The sequence below is a fragment of the Urocampus carinirostris genome, chromosome 17 (assembly GCF_059441175.1).
Source record: "Urocampus carinirostris isolate Australia breed hairy pipefish chromosome 17, RoL_Ucar_1.0, whole genome shotgun sequence".
NCBI lineage: Eukaryota > Metazoa > Chordata > Actinopteri > Syngnathiformes > Syngnathidae > Urocampus > Urocampus carinirostris.
This window is the reverse complement of record NC_142365.1, coordinates 34,286,009-34,303,662: the sequence shown is the minus strand read 5'-3', so window position 1 is coordinate 34,303,662 and position 17,654 is coordinate 34,286,009. Positions and strand designations below refer to the sequence as shown.

The 17,654-nt window shown below is 39.4% G+C and overlaps 1 protein-coding gene across 5 annotated transcripts in view; it reads left to right on the top strand.

Annotated features, from left to right (window-relative positions):
- Positions 1-17,654, top strand: part of hlcs (holocarboxylase synthetase (biotin-(proprionyl-CoA-carboxylase (ATP-hydrolysing)) ligase)) — a 122,598-nt gene that overhangs the window by 52,067 nt on the left and 52,877 nt on the right. Inside the window, exons 1-2 of one of the 5 annotated variants that reach the window (XM_088321123.1) lie at positions 5,897-6,491; positions 16,527-16,870. The exons of the other annotated variants lie outside the window; for them this stretch is intronic. The gene's annotated coding sequence lies outside the window, so the exon portion shown is untranslated. Of the gene's footprint in view, positions 1-5,896; positions 6,492-16,526; positions 16,871-17,654 lie in introns of those variants that run through there. 5 annotated transcript variants of the gene reach the window in all.

Genomic DNA, 17,654 nt, shown 5'->3' with positions numbered 1-17,654 from the left:
ATCAAATGAAAATAGCATAAGTTATACCAATATACAAAAATGGAAACGAGCATATTTTTACAAACTATAGACCGGTATCTCTACTTCCTCAGTTCTCTAAAATATTAGAGAAACTTTACGATAATAGACTAGAACAATTAGTAGATAAACATAAATTGATTAATGAAAGTCAATATGGTTTTAGAGCAAACAGATCAGCAACAATGGCTATTATTGATGCAGTAGAAGAAATCACCCATAGCATAGAAAAGAGATACGCAGTCGGGATATTTATTGACTTAAGGGATTTGATACCATTAATCATAATATGCTACCGTAAATTAAGGACTATAGAGCGCACCTGATTATAAGCCGCACCCACCACATTTTAGGAGGAAAAACTATTTTGTACCTACACAAGCCGCACCGGTATATAAGCCGCATGCGCCCACATTAAAAAATGTAACACAAACTCAAAATCAACCCAAACCCAACTTTGTGTCCCTCGATTGAAACTGAATGTCCTTCATTAACAGAGACACGAAAGCCGGGGGGAATCGGAGAGGAGGCGGACTTGCTAACACAAGGTGGTGTATCCCTGGATTTTCACAAAGAAAAGTTTTCCATCTGACGCAGGGATGTCGAATTTTTGGACTGGCGTAACGTCATCCACTTCGCTACAAGCACCCCTAGGGCATCATGCTTATCTGTTAATAAACAACGGGGTAGACTGCTGGAAGTGTGAATTTCCCTACGGGGATGAATAAAGTATCTATCTATCTATCTATCTATTAAAGTACACAGTCCAAAAATCACAGCCGGCAAAATGAACGGAAAATGATAACGGTACTTAAGGTTTGATGCAGACCTGCAGAGTCCAGGTCCCGTTGAAAGTAATCCAAGGAAAAAAGTGTATATTTCCAAAGGTAAGGGTGGGATATTATATATATCCACTACTGTCCGCCGTTAACACGTCTCACCTTTACTCCACTTCCCGTCAGCCCGCGTTTGCTCTGCCCCTTCTTTCTCATTTGCCCGTGCAAAACATCAGAATAAGTTTCTAAAATAAATAAAAGCGGCCGTTAGAAAAATTACATAAATTGGCCGCATCACTGAATAAGGCGCAGGGTTGAAAGATTGGGAAAAAAGTAGCGGCTTATAGTCCGGAATTTACGGTATTTATAAAACCTGAAAGATATGGCATCAAGGGTTTTGCTTTGCAATGGAAGTTATTTGACAGGGAGGAAGCAATATGTAAAAATGGGAGAGTTGTCATCTGAATACTTGGACATCTGTTGTGGACTACCACAGGGTTCTATCCTGGGTCCAAAGTTATTTAATTCGTAATTAACGATATTTTGATATACATTTCTAAAATAACTTGTGTTGTTATTATTTTGTTGTTTCTATGTTATAGCCAGGTTTTAATTATTTGGGTAGAAAACTCCCGTGCTGTAAAAGGAGCTCACTCTCGCCCTGCATGCAACTTGTTTTTGAAGTCGTAGACATAGTTAGTCTGCCTGATAACTCGTTTGTTTTACCTAAGTTACTAACTCAGTTACTTTTCGGAAGAAGCAGTAACTTTAACTAGTAGCCTAGATGGTAGGGCGCCCGCTCCGAGACTGGCAGGTCGCTCGTTCAAGCCTCGGCCGAGTCATACCTAAGACTTACAACATTGGTACTCATTGCCTCCCTGCTTGGCGCTCGGCATTAAGGGTTGGAATTGGGGGGTTTGGGCACCTAATGACTAAAATGGCTGCGCCCTGTTTGGCTGCGGCTGCATCGGCTCGCTATAGTTTAACTCTACGGATCAGGTGTATCGACATTTCGTTCTGTGTGCATGGTTACAAAAAATGACAATTAAAGTAAATTCTATTCTTCTATCTTTAATGTTTCAAAACTATTGAAAATAGTACTATTTGCAGACGACACTAACATTTTCTATTCAAATGATAACTATATTGATTTGGTAACCTGTATTAATCGTGAACTAATTAACCTAAAAGTATGGATGGATATAAATAAATTATCTTTAAATTTAAATAAAACCAAAGTAATATTCTTAGGTAACCGCAAGGCAAATCAAGATTTAAAAGTAAAAATGGATTGTGCTGCAATAGAAGCTGTATCAGAAATTAAGTTTTTAGGGGTCATAATAGACAATAGATTAAGCTGGAAAACACACATCAGACACATACAAACTAAAGTATCTAAAAGCATTTCAATAATTAATAAAGCCAAATTCTTTTTAAACTATAATGCATTGTATTTATTATATTGTTCACTAGTTCTGCCATACCTAACATATCGTGCAGAAGTCTGGGGCAATAATTACAAAAGTTCACTACAGCCCCTTTTTATCCTCCAAAAATGTGCAATTAGAACTATACACAGGGTAGGATATCGAGATCATACTAATATTTTATTCCTGCAGTCCAAATTATTAAAATGAGATGATTTTGTAAAAATTTTCACTGCACGCCTGCTATTTAAGGTCAACAAAAACAGTGCCAGAAAACATCCATAAATTACTCATTCGGAAAGAAGGAAATTATAACTTAAGGGGCTGTAGTGAATTCCAAAGGTGAGAACCACCAGGAGAAGTATGTGTGTGTCTGTGTGTGGAGTCAAGCTCTGGAACGGTTTGCAAGACGAGATCAAACGATGTCCAACTATTCACTTGTTCAAATCTAAATACAAAAAAACATTCCTGGCGGAATACAGAGATGAAGAAAATCGGGTATGAGTGATACAAGAGATTGGGAATAGTAATAATAATAATAATAATAATAATTTCCTTGTATTGTCATTCTGTGTAACAATGTACACAGAACGAAATGTCGTTTGCACCTGACCCGTTGTAGCGAGCCGATGCAGCCGCAGCCAACAGAGGGCGCCGCCGACCTAGTGCGTCTAGAACTATGATTAACTTTGTGTTATTGTTGATGTGGTTATACCATAACTGTTATTGATAATAGTATTACAATTGTTGTTATATAATTGGTGTGTTTATTAGGGAAGATGAAGGGGTAGGGAATATAAGCATTTGCTTCTGACTAGCCCTTTTCGAACATATGTAATATTATTTTGTTGTTGAGTTATTGTTTTTGTTCTGTTTTTATTTTAATGTTGGAATGGAGTTTTCATTCATTCATTCATTCATACTACTGAATCTACTGTTTTATTCTTCATGCAGCTGGGCAGTATTTAGAGAGAGTGAGAAATAGCAAGATGAACACAGTTTTTGAATGTCCCAAGCACGGGAAAACCACACCCCCTGCCCTACTTTTACACTGTTGAGAAATAATGGGCTAAACACTTGAAAATGATAAGCCAGCAGAATCTGTACCCTCTGCTTTACTATCATGTAGTCATTAAATATGATTTTGTCTTTGCCAGGTATATGTAAAACAACATTTGATTTACATTTCTCCATCATAAAGAACTTGCTTGTCAAACTATTATCTACACTCCAAATCACTAAATCCAATGAAATATTCATCCTCTGTGTCACCGTTTAACCTAAACAACTCCCCCAATCCGGCAGGTAGACGAAAAGTTGCCTTGTCCTCTTCTGCTTCTACGTGGCGATCAAGGTTGAAATTATCAACACAGGCCTAGAGCGCCCTTTTGAGTGAGAATAGCGTGACGTGATGTACAGTCCCGGTAATAGAAATGTGAATCTCAATGATAATAACAATTTTAGGTGTAATTCTTACCGGAGTATAAGTCGCACCCCCCGGCCAAACTATGAAAATACTCATTTATAGCCGGAGAATACAGTAAAACCTTAATTTGTCTTTTTTTTTCATTCACGTATTTATTTTCATGGCAACTTTGCCCGACGACCCCAGTAGCGCGGTGCAAGACAGGCGGCCGTCCGCGCACGGCGGCCGAAAGGCGGCGGACGTGCGCGGGACCCCCGTAACTGTCTCGGTGTCGTGCGTATCGCGCCCGAAAGTACCCGCGCCGCGGGTTAGGGGTTCGCTCGCAGGAGCGACCGAACGGCACCCGCGGTGCGGCGCAAGTAAAAACCCTGTCGTGAATTTGTCTCCGATCGTCCCGGGCGGACGTAAAATCGCCCAGCTGTACGACTCTTAGCGGTGGATCACTCGGCTCGTGTGTCGATGAAGAACGAAGCAAGCTGCGAGAACTAATGTGATTTGCAGCTGTGATTGGCTGGCAACCAGTTCAGGGTGTCCCCTGCCCACTGCCCGTAGATTGCTGGTATGGGGTCCTGCCACCCCTTTTTAAATAAAAACTTTTCTTTTTAAATGCGTAAAAATTACAGCATGTTGGCTTAGTCCTTATTTAGTTGACATGTAAAGCTTGACTGCCTCCTACTGTCGCATTGAAGAGGACAGGTTGATCAGACTAGTCACAGGTATTCCGGCTCATTTTGAAAGCCGCTCTTTCAGCTCTGCTTGCTGAGATGAGCCAGCTTTGTGCTCCCAAACAGCTCCTTAGATTTTTATTTTTAATTAAAAAATTGTGATTTATTATCAAAAATAATGAAACATTATGCATCAAATTATTTACTAATTAGTAATTTCATATGTTTTGCAGTGGATCACTGAATAACACATGAAATATAAATTAATATATTCACAGATCTACAAAACAATTTGTAAAATACAAAATAATATTAGCTCTTTACTCACTAAACAGATTTAAAGACAAATAACACAAAATCCCTGAAAATGCAAAACAATAGAATGTAGATTAAAAATAAACTCTTCAATGCTATAAATACATGATAAAATGCAAAAAAAAACTATTTACAATTCTATTTTAAGCAAATTGGAAACAAATCTTCTTAAAAACACACAAAAAATCTACATTACAATAAGTTAAACAAAAGCAAAATATCAGCAGCTTCTAAGATTGAATGCACTCTGCTTTGGAGCAATCGATATTATGAAAATGTCCAAATTTGGCTCATTTATCTGCTTTTCATCCATCCATACATTATCTGCACTGCTTATCCTCCGTAAGGTTGCGGGGTTGCTGAATCCCATCCCAACCATCCACGGGCACTGGGCAGGGGACACCCTGAACTGGTTGCCAGCCAGTCGCAGGGCACACAGGGACAGACAATTCGCTTGCTCATTTACACCTAGGGACAATTTGGACCGGCCTATTTACCTGACATGCATGTTTTTGGAATGTGGGGGGAAACCGGAGTGCCCGGATGAAACCCACACAAACACTAGGAGAACATGCAAACTCCACACAGACCTCAGAACTCTGCTGCACATGCGCTAACCGCTGTGCTGCCGTGCTGCTGCTTTTCATCCATACAGTAATTTATTTTTTCATCTTCCCCTATTGAACTCATATTGTTACCCAACACCTATAGCGACCTTTAAACCAGTGTGACGTTTTGAAGCTGCGCGTGCATTGTTGAAACAGAATGGCAGAATTCATGTCTGATACGGCAGCGAATTGACACAAAAAGATCATAGATAGGAACAGCTCATAAAAAGTATGCGCTGACAGCAAGATGGTGATTTTATTTTAATCATCAAAGGCAACAAAAAATGTTCCTTTGAATGACCTTAGATTTCTTCCTTTGAAGGTAATGGAAAATTGAAAAATTTGTAGGTAAGTGCTTGAATTTAGCCATTGACAAGGTGTGCGAACCCTTTGTTCAGTACTCTTACCTCTTAAACAAATTATTCGGCCTGTAAAAAGGAGTTTACTTTTTCATGTGTAACATTACATTTTAAATAATTGTTAAATTAAAAATTCTACTTTATAGATATCACCTATTATGTGTTATTTTCTGAAACTAATCCAACGAAAATGAGGGTTCACTGTATACTTTTTTAAAAATCTATACATGCAAGTACGGTGAAGAAAATAAGTATTTGAACACCCTGCTATTTTGCTATTTCTCCCATGGAGGGGTTTGAAATTTTCATCGTAGATGCATGTCCACTGTGAGAGAGAGAAACTAAAAAGACAAATCCAGAAATCACAATGCATGATTTTCTAACTATGTATTTGTGTTATACAGCTGCAAATAAGTATTTGAACACTTGTGTATCATCTAGAATTATGACCCTGAAAGACCCGTTAGTCTGCCCATTAGAAGTCCACCTGCACTCCATGTATCATCCTGAATCGGATGCACCTGTTCAAGGTCGTTAGCTGCATAAGGACACCCGTCCACCCCATACAGTCAGTAAGACGTTGTTGGAGAAATTGGAGGTTCGATAATCGAGAGAAAAGTCTTCTCATATGTGGATAAGGAAAATGGACAGGAGCCAGCCTCATGGGAGGGAGATACAACTTTTATTGATGCGTCAATGAAGATCTCAGAGAGCTGGGAACATGACAATGTTTTTAAAGCTGGTAGTGACGATTAAGCTTCGATTACACCCCAAAAGGCGGTCCTGTATCACGTATCAAGTTCAGAGCGTCCCGTCCCTTGCACGCTATCTTCAAGGAAACTTAATCGTCTGCCAAGAGTATCTTCAAGGATGTCTACCCGACCTTTTCCCACAACTGTAAGCAAGTCTTTCTAAATTTCTACATGTATGCAAATCTATTCTACAAATGCAAGTGTATTTACCACAACATAACGCCCCATTGGGAGTTTATACTCCCATTCTGAACAGAAATTAAAATCAAAAATGAATACAGGGTAGTGGTAAAGTATTACAAATCATAGACATCAATACACGGACAGAGTTTACGCGGATCGAAAATAAAATAAAATTCTGGCGGTCAGCCTGCTGTGATCATTCTAACTTTCATTGTTCATGTTTCATTTACAAAAACCCCCAACACTCCAAACATCTGACCCATGCACTAACCCCCCCTTCATTTATCTTTATCCGTACACACTGGATTATACACGTGGACCGTCGACGGTTGATCGGTACGTGATAAAGGTAAATGAATAAATGAACTGATAAGTGAGTGATAACAAATTTTGGTAACAGTCGTCGATACATTTCAAGATGAGTGCATGACTGGATAGTGATACAGCATACACATCGGCCTTTGGCCTGACCCCCGCGAACATTTTGAAGACCATGCAATGTCGTATTCGTCAACGGGTGTCGTGAAGTCAGATGTTGGAGTGAGTGTTCATCCCAGCAGGCATCACGCGCAGTTTCCATGCAGCCCAAAACCCGGAAGCGACTATGCATCCTGACCATCCCAGACAGCAGCTTGCTCCCCGGCAGTGTGACATACCAACAAAAGAATACAATATACAAATACCCAGTGTGACGTGCAAATGCCCACTTTAGCATGTTATATAGAGTAACTAAATAGTGCTACACAGAATACATATTGCAGTAAGATTCGGTAATGTCCAATGTAGGTGGTGTTGTTTAATGTACGTATTTTTGCGAGTTGAAACCCATATCCATAGGATAGAAAGTAATCCAAGTGTTGCAAGGCACTGATAAAGTAAGCAAAAATAAATAAACAAATAAATAAATCACAAAAGTAGTGAGAATAACACGGGAGCTGCTGGAGTGGCTGCCATTCGTGACGGCGCCGGAAGTAACATAATCAAATACATTTTCCACAATTGGGTCAGAATTAAACCTCTAGGGTTTAATCCAGCCATTCATGTGCAGTAAACCAAAGGAGAACAAGAAATGAGATGGCAAAGTATTACAATAATGTAAATCCTACTACAGAAATTCTATGAAATTACTAGAAAACGGAATATAGAGCTTGAAAACCGGGACATAGTATATGGTATTGCTATAACTCTAAAAAGACCAACTACAGAAATTCTGCAAGAATACCGCTACAAAACTACAACAGCATTAATACTAGCGCTACTAAAGAAATCCTGCAAAATTATAGCCTCAGGTGTACTACAACAGACTTCGAAAATATTACAGAATCTTATTTTGTAAATATTATAAGATACTACTGCAGGAATGGTTGAGTTAAGTGCAGACCAGACCAGAACTCAATCGCTTAACGACCAGTTACTTTTATTTAGCAAAATTGTCCAACGCTTAGGGACAAAACAAAACAGAAACTGGCTTACAGGCAAACGGGAACTCAGACTAGGAATACTCATAAAACAGGCTTTTACTCAGATTGGGCAAGCCCTTAAGAAGGACACACGCAAATTAGACGGTCGCCACGGCGACCATGCTGGACATGACAGAAATACTACATACGTGCACAACTACAATAACACAGTTGTACCTCTACTTATACGTTTAATTGGTTCTAGCAGTAAATATGGAATGATGAAACTATTGTAAATCGAAACACATTATCAATTTGAATTAATTGGATTGAAACGGGATTAGTCCGTTCCGAAAGCAAACGAACCTTGTTGAGTCAACTGCAATTGCCCTGAAGGTATGCTGGTGTTCAGTAGGGGTTCATACATATACACAAAATAGATAAACATGAAATAAATACGATGAAATATAACATCATAACTGTGAATGAGAAAAACTGGGTGTGTCCCCAGGCTCGTGACGCCAAAAGTTTGCCCACCCTTGACTTAGAACCATTGTTTTTGGGACGATGGACTGGTGGTTAATTGCGCTTTTAATGACGGATTTCTTTTTAGGTTCTTTTTAAGAAGCGGAATGTTGGGAAAAAAATTTTGAGCTGATTGTAGGCGATGATGAAATAGGTCGATAAATTCTCTATAGAGCGTGACGTCTCGTTTGGTCTCATGTTATAGTCTTCATAGTTCCATTCCACTCCATTTAGTTATTAGATACGACGACACACACACACGCACACTGCTGTCGTCTTAATAAAACTGAATCGTCTCCAAGTCTCTGCACCACACAACACAGTGCCCACGATCACACTCTCAGTGAGGCCAAGGACAGTACAGACTAAAGTGACGGATAATAGGCCAAACCTTAACGTGACGATACAGGCGAGAAGGGTACCGACACACCAAAGTCCAGAGAAACCTACACCCACGGCGACAGCACTGAAGAGTGAGGTTACAACGCCGACGGCTAAAAATGAGTGCACGGCCAGTACGTAAAATTCGGGAAATTGTGTAGAAGAGGAAAACCATAACCCTAACTCGGTAGTTGTGTAGGCGCATGGTCTCAATGTGCACTGACTTAATTAGACTAATTAACTTAAATTTTTGTGGGCCATCTGTCTTGTTTTATGTTTTATGTTTGTTCAATGTTGTAAGTGTTTGTATTCTTTCCTGTATTCTTATCTTTCTTGTCTTATATGGTTGTCCAGCGCTGGCGTTTAAGCGGCCCACGTAACTGAAAGGATTAACAGAAAAATATCGAAGGAAAAGGAAAAAGGGAACAATACAGTGCTCATTGAGACGAGAAAAACGTTTTTAAAGAGGAAGACGGTTTAAAATGTATTGTTTTAGATAGAACCGATAGCACGTCTAGTAATTTCATGGAATTTCTGTAGTAGGATTTACATTATTGTAATACTTTGCCATCTCATTTCTTGTTCTCCTTTGGTTTACTGCACATGAATGGCTGGATTAAACCCTAGAGGTTTAATTCTGACCCAATTGTGGAAAAATGTATTTGATTATGTTACTTCCGGCGCCGTCACGAATGGCAGCCATTCCAGCAGCTCCCGTGTTATTCTCGCTACTTTTGTGATTTATTTATTTGTTTATTTATTTTTGCTTACTTTATCAGTGCCTTGCAACACTTGGATTACTTTCTATCCTATGGATATGGGTTTCAACTCGCAAAAATACGTACATTAAACAACACCACCTACATTGGACATTACCGAATCTTACTGCAATATGTATTCTGTGTAGCACTATTTAGTTACTCTATATAACATGCTAAAGTGGGCATTTGCACGTCACACTGGGTATTTGTATATTGTATTCTTTTGGCTTTATTATTGTATTGTTCTCAGCTCAGGGATGCTGCTGGAAATGTGAATTTCCCTCAGGGGATGAGTAAAGTATCTATCTATCTATCTATCTATCTGATTAATTCGTTCACCCCTGTGCTCAGCATCTTTTTCTATAATAAAATTTTATGTATTGCGTGGTACGTATCTTCTTATTCTAAAGCAAAACAACATGTTATGTCTATGGTTATTTGCCTTCAATTAGATATTGATCCTTTTAATAATTTCCTTTTATTTTCATAGCTTATCTATAAAAATACTGTTATATGTTTTGCACAATGCTGACAACTTTTTTTTGCACTACAATGACTATTTTTCACCAAATGCATATTTACACAAACCTCAACTGTATGTAGCATTTTAAATGCACATTCTTGTGTAAATATTGTATTAATTATAACTATAACCTTATCTTTTCCGATCCTTTACCTAACTCTGAAGATGAAGTGTCATGCCAAATTTAATTGTCAGTTACAATATGTGAACCCGTTTTGTAACTATGTCCGTAAAGGTATATTCCATTCCATCATAAATGGTCTGGATTTATATAGTACTTTTCAAGACCCTGGGGAACTCCAAAAACACTACCTAATGTGTTGTTTTTCATACTTTTGTCTCAAGTTTTTCATACCCAATTTTCAGCAAATTATCCTTATTTAAATAACTTATGTTGTATGTTTGTCTTAGTGTTTCTTTTTCCTTTTCTTTCAGAATTAAAGCAAAACAATATACTAGGTTAAGTATTTTGTGGAATTCAGGGGCACTTAGAGTCTCGTTAAGTTTTATCGTGCTTACGTACTGAGATGTTTTAGTAAATTAGCCAGTTTATTCAATTTCTAAATTTTTCTCTAAATTTAAGTACTAGTAGACATTAATTATCTTAGTTTAATTAATTTCCATTCATTTCCCATGCAGTTATATTTTTAAATCACCATGATATGTCTCGAAATCCACTAATCCGTTATTTTTAATTCCTTTAATCCTTTCCAGGATTGATCAATCTTTTTCTCATTGTCTTCTAAAAAAAATGCTCTTTTCCATAGACAATGTTTCATTTTAACTTAACCAAACCATAAGTCAGCTATTGTTTCACATTTATTAATCATTTGTCGAACGTAACACTCATTCTAAAAAATTCAGTGTGGACTCAATTGTCCCAAAAAAAAACTGCCAACTCGAACTCAATGTCAAAAATTTCTAATTGTCTTTTCATCCCTCTGTAATCATAACCTCTTATTGTTGATTCGATATAAAGCAATACCTACTTGTCACTTATGAATTATCTTGTTGACTCGTATTTATTTTATATTACTATCTTAATCTTTTATTCCGCGCAACAATCTTCGTTTTTACGCAATTGTCTTAGTTCCCTTTGTTTTTCTTTTTCTTTTCTTTTTAAAAGAAATATTTCATTCAGTGACTGAAATAGCTTCAGCTACGTTATTAATGATTTCTAGTCTCCAATTTTCTTCCCTGTGATAATATGTCGTCATTTTCAAACTTCTTTCAATTTTTGATAATTCGAAATCATTCATACCACTAGTAATCTATTATTGAATATGAGAAAAACTAAGGAAACAATCCTTTTACGTATTACGCCTCTTTTGAATTTGTCCATTTATAACCAACGAAAAGATGGACACTGAAATTATGGACGGTTTCCAGTCGTCTTCTTTGTTCTACTCGCCCTTGCTTTATTAGGAGCATAACTACACGTCTTAAAAATTCTTACCCTTTTGCCATTCGCATATTCAACGAGAGATGATTAGTTTTGTTATTTAAACATTCTTTCTTTTTAAACTATTCTGTATAATTATCTTGTATACACTCAGTGTTCTCATTTCACCATGTTCCTGTGTCCCAGATGCATCATCCATGCTGGGGACGCAAACTTTTCCTTTAAATTGTCATTATCATTTAATTCCTCTTTAACAAAGATTCAACGCATTACATCATCGTTACTTTTGCTGTATGAGTTTTTATTCTTCTGCACGCCGATCTTAGTTAATGAGATCTCGTCGCTTCGAGATTACGTCATTGCTGTTGGTAATTGGTTAAGTCAGTCTTTTTCATTGGACAAAACGGCTTTTTTCTCAATTTATTGAAGAGAGCCAGCTCATAAATGCCCTTCTTGCACTTAACTTGGTATTTAGTTCTGTAGTTATTTATTTTTAATTGATGTAGTGTACTATGTCTTTGTTTTAAAGTACTATATTGAATCGTTAGTTTTGTGATACTGTTTAGTATACCTCTAGGGAACAGGTGTCAAAGAGGCTGCAGGTTGAAATATGAAACCCAGGTGCCTTGAACAAAGACACTGTTCTGTATTTCTTTCGCTTTCTCTCTTTCACTCTCTGTGTCTCTCTTTTTCTCTTTCTTTGTTATTTTGTCTCTTTCTCTCTCTCTCTCTCTCTTTAACTTCTTTTGCTCTAACTTCATTTTTTCCTTTTCTCTCTTTTCTCTTTCTTCCTACCCTTCACGCTTTCTTTTCTCTCCTTCTGTCTTTCTATTTCTCTTTGGATTTCTTTCTTCCTCCCCCTTTCTTTTCCCCCTCTCTCATGACTTTTTATCTCTTTTGTTTCTCACGCTCTCTCCCTCTCTCCTTTTCCTTCCCTCTTTCTCTTTTATTTCTCTCTCTTTTTCTTTCTCTTGAATCTACCAGTCAGGCCCCCGACAGAATGTTTGTTCTATCGTGTGGCCCCCGAGTTCAAATGACTTTGACACCCTTGCTCTAGGGGCATTTCTCTATTACCGTATTACTGTCGTAGTATTTCTACGGTACTTTCATTCAGCGATTTTAATTTTCACTGTGTGACGCTTTGAGTGTTGAGTGACTTAAAATTCGACTCCCTCCCGCCGTCACTTATGAGTGCTGACGCTCATTTTGTCTGTCATTTTGTCTCAAAATGAAAATGTTAAAAATCCCTACAACTGAAGATACTTATGTATTTACTTTTAGCACAGGCGCTGGGCAATGGAGTAAAAGTGTGCATGTCCTGTTTATAGTTCCTAAACTTACCCAATCAAAACGTTTGAGTTTCTTTGCTACAGCTTCTGGATAAAACGTTCGTTCTCGGTTAAGGTTTTTTCCTGCGAGTTTTTATTAGAAATGTCTTGATAGTGAACCTAAATAATTTCTTATAAAGTATTTTTAGCAATTTACATCCAAAACAGGGACTGCTGGTGTGACTACGTGACTGTAAACTGGAGTTACTGGAGTTTTCCATAACATAACATGAGCATCACCTAGAGGCAGTGAAAAATAGCGCTTATGTCGGCACTGTGACTCTCCTATTCATCCTGTTAAGCACTTTTATTTTGGTTGCACTCCACAGTGCAAAGACATCTTGGGGTCAATTTATACACACTGTCCCTTTAAAAGATTTCGAGTGCATGTTTCTTATGAAACCATATTCTAAAAATTATATTTTACACATTTTCGTCATATCTCACATTTTTCTTTTTTCCTGTAATATTTTTGATTTTGGTACTTTCGAGCTTCCATACCTCAGGGCCAGTGAGCCCTTCATGAGGTAAAATGTACTTGTACTTTCCAAATCCTCAACCGTTTTGGCATGTTATACAGTAGTGTCACACTTAACCGGGCCGCTGTCTCTAGGATGCGTCATGGTCTGCAACTGCAGCGTCGCTTCTTTGGATCTCCGGTTGCACTTTCGGAACCACAATTTCCATTCGCCGCTGCGATTTCTCGAGCTCTGCTCCTAGTAACAATCATATCAGACAATTTATTATCACACACAGCTTTGTCACCCACATCTTGTTTTCCTAACTTAACGTTACTGCCCTGTTGATCTTGCTTGGTCTCGTTGACGGTGGCAGCGTGAGCCGTGGTACCGCGGTTCAGATGGTACCATGTTGAGCTACCCTCGACCTGGACTGCGGCCAGCGTTGCCCTCACGACGGTGTACGGTCCCTCACGCCTCGGATGGTTCCACTTTCGTTGAAACCTTGTTGTAGACGAGATCCCCTGGGACGCCTTTTCAAATGGTTGTTCGACCCTGGACTCTTGTCTCTTAACCAGCCAGTAGATGACAGCCGTCAATTGTCTCATTCAGTCTCTCAGTTCAGTTTGTAGTTGCTCAAGTGGCGGCCCCTTATAGGGACCTCCCAGATGCGGTGCTGGTCTGCCTGTTAGCATTTCATGCGGTGTTAAATGCGTGATCCAATGAGTTTGCATGCGATCACTCATCAGCGCTAACTGTAGCGCATCCCCTCAGTTGAGCCTAGTACTCACAAAGATCTTGTTTATCTTTGATTTTAATATTCCATTTACTCTTTTCCACCATACCTTGACTTTGTTGATAAACCCCACCGAACCGTTGTTTAATGTGTAGTTTTTGTAAGATGCCCTTCACGACCTTTTGAACAAATGCCGCACCGTTATCCGAGCTTATTTCTGACGGTATGCCAAATCGCGGAATAACTTCTCTAATCAAAAACCTAATTACTGTTCCCGCACCTAGATCTTTTGATGGCACTGCTCCTATTATTCCTATTACTCCTTCCTATTATTATTCTCTCCGTCTACCGTGGCCTGTAAATACGGAGACCTACACCCTTATTTCTCCAGCTATTTCACACCCCCCCCTTGCATAATATTTTTAAATTGTGCAATTGTATCTGATATAAAGTCAAAGGTATTCCCCTGTTACCTATTCTCCTTAATAATCCTCCTGATGCTCCTGCATCTGGAGACACATCACTGATTTCCTGGAAAGCAGATTCAAAATACAATTTTAGCAGTATTTCTGTGTTAAAAATAAAATAATTCACAATCCAAACGTATCAATATTCCTCAGATTTGTAAACACTTCGTCAATCAACAAGATTCTAGCGTGATTCAATGCAGACTCGTGTTGTTCGTTATCACCGCCCCGTCGACGGCCCTGGCCGTCTGGCTCAGTCCATTGTGACGTTCACTCGCAATCTGCCGCTGGAATGTGACCATGAGCTTTATCAGTGCCACACTGACCTTGGTGCCCAGTTGTCTACCTCTTTCTCCTCGAAACTGGCTGCAATCAGTTCAGATTGCCCCCTGCTCACTGTTTGAGGACAGCCTGGATGTGCTCCAGTGTCCCCACGACCCTGCTGTAGACAAGCGGCGCAGACAACGGATGAGTGAACGTCTTTGTTTGTTCTTTGCTTGTTTTTCTGTCCATCTTCAGCCCTTTTCAACAGTCCGTCTGACTTCTGAATCCTGTTAAATCGGTCATGTTTACAAACTCGGATGTTTAGTCTAGGTTAAATGACCATGAAGACATCACCTTAGCAATTAAATTCTTAAATTTTTCATGGTCTTCCTCAAGATCGAGTAATCTGCTCCTCATTGTCTTTTGAAAATGCTTGCCAAATTGTTTCCTCAATTTACCCAAACTATACTTATCACGTTTATCGGAACAAGATCTCACAAATCAAAAGGCCACACGCAAACGGAGCACTTGACGAATTAAGTAATCCCTCCACTTTTATTTATTTTCCATGACCCCCTCCGTAACGTAAATGACTCAAACATAACGTACATAAAGTACAGGAGAGGAAGACGGGGGAAAGACGGGGGTGGGGTGGGGGTGATCGGAGCGGGAATACACACGGTTGAGCTCAACTCACACAGGGAAAGACGGAGAGTGATGGGGGTAAGCGGGTTAGCGGTGGGGGCGAGAATAACCCACAAAAAAGCAAGAAGCAGTCACTCCATCATTCATCCATGCGTCCTTCCATCATTCATCCATGCGTCCTTAACTCCCCTCCCAACGCCAAACAAAACAAAAAACAAAAAAGACAAAAAGAAACAAAGGTTCTCCTCCGCACAGCGTCGTCCTAGCCCTTAAACAGTTAAGTATAAATCACCCGCGCACTCTCACTCAGGCGGGCGGGGGAGAAACCGAACCGAACAGAACACACATCCACAGACAGAGAGACACACGCACAATTATCGCCAGCTGGCACACACACCAACATTCCCGAATGAGACATCTCCCAGACTGAAAACATGTCAGCAATTCTCACACATTCTTTGTATCGCTTGTTTCTATGCGAATATATCTTAATAATACAACATCTGATTACTGCTCATTTTTCTAACGTCGGTATAACCTTTCAGATTGTAGAAAATGGCGAGGTTCCATGCACCACACTTTTTCTTAAGTGCAAGGTTACATATCCCTCCCAAATCATCAATCGACTAGGGAAACACATAAAACATGCCCCGTATTAACCACATATAGATCGTCTACTCTCGAACTGTCACTTCAGCAAATGATGACGTCTTATCACAGCTTTACACAGATCTCAAGACAATCATAAATATACAAATACCGACGCCGCTGCACCTTTTATCCAGGTAAATTAGCCTTTTTCCTTTTTCAAGCAGCCTATGTCCCACAATAAACAGGATTCTCTGAGCACCGAACTCCCGGGACAAAAAAAATAAATCTCAACTCAGTTTACATATCTCATCCGTCCGAACTTGGGCCTGACTATAGACGGAAAATCCACGTGCACGCATTTTCATAATTTAGCTCCGACGTCACAGGCTCCCGTCCTCCCACGAATCTCGACAAGCAAACCGAAATAAGGAGAGAAAAAACTTTCCTTACCTCACTTGCTCATTTGAGACAGTTCCACTGAGAAGTCTTCCTCCCTTTTCTTTTTTATTCAATTAGTGCCAATCCACGTTGAGGCGCCATTTAATGTTGGAGAAATTGGAGGTTCGATAATCGAGAGAAAAGTCTTCTCATATGTGGATAAGGAAAATGGACAGGAGCCAGCCTCATGGGAGGGAGATACAACTTTTATTGATGCGTCAATGAAGATCTCAGAGAGCTGGGAACATGACAATGTTTTTAAAGCTGGTAGTGACGATTAAGCTTCGATTACACCCCAAAAGGCGGTCCTGTATCACGTATCAAGTTCAGAGCGTCCCGTCCCTTGCACGCTATCTTCAAGGAAACTTAATCGTCTGCCAAGAGTATCTTCAAGGATGTCTACCCGACCTTTTCCCACAACTGTAAGCAAGTCTTTCTAAATTTCTACATGTAAGCAAATCTATTCTACAAATGCAAGTGTATTTACCACAACAACGTTAACTTATAACATGGCGAAGGCCAAGGAGCTGTCCAAAGACAGAGCAGGGGTGGCGAACACGTGGCTCTAGAGCCGCATGCGGCTCTTTGCCTCATCATATTTTTTATATACTGTGGCTCTTTGCCTTGTTTCATGTTTATTTTTTATTTTTTTTTGTATTAAGGGGTGGTCACTTTCCTTGAAATCAACACAAGAACAATCCTTGTTGTATTGTAAGGAGAGGAGTGTGTTATGGGAGATATGTTTTTAATTGTGTGTGTTTGTGTGTGTCTATCTGTCATGGCAGGTCAGTGTGTAGTTTGGCTCTTTGATTCTCTAAGTTAAAAATTTCGGCTCTTTGTGTCAAACTTCTTCACCACCCCTGCCCTAGAGACTAAATTTTACACCGCCGCAAGGCCGTAAAGGGCTACGGAGCAATTGCCAAGCATCTTGGTGAACAAATGTCCACTGTTGGAGCAATCATTAGAAAATGGAAGAAGCTAAACATGAGGGCCCATCTCAATCTGAGTGGAGCCCCATGCAAGATATCACCTCGTGAAGTCTCAATGATTCTAAGAAAAGTTAGGAATCAGCCCAGAACTACACGACAGGAGTTGCTCAATGACCTGAAAAAAGCAGGGACCACTGTTTCCAAAGTTACTGTAGGTAATACACTACAACGACCATGATTTGAAATCATGCATGGAATGAAAGGTTCCCCTGCTTAA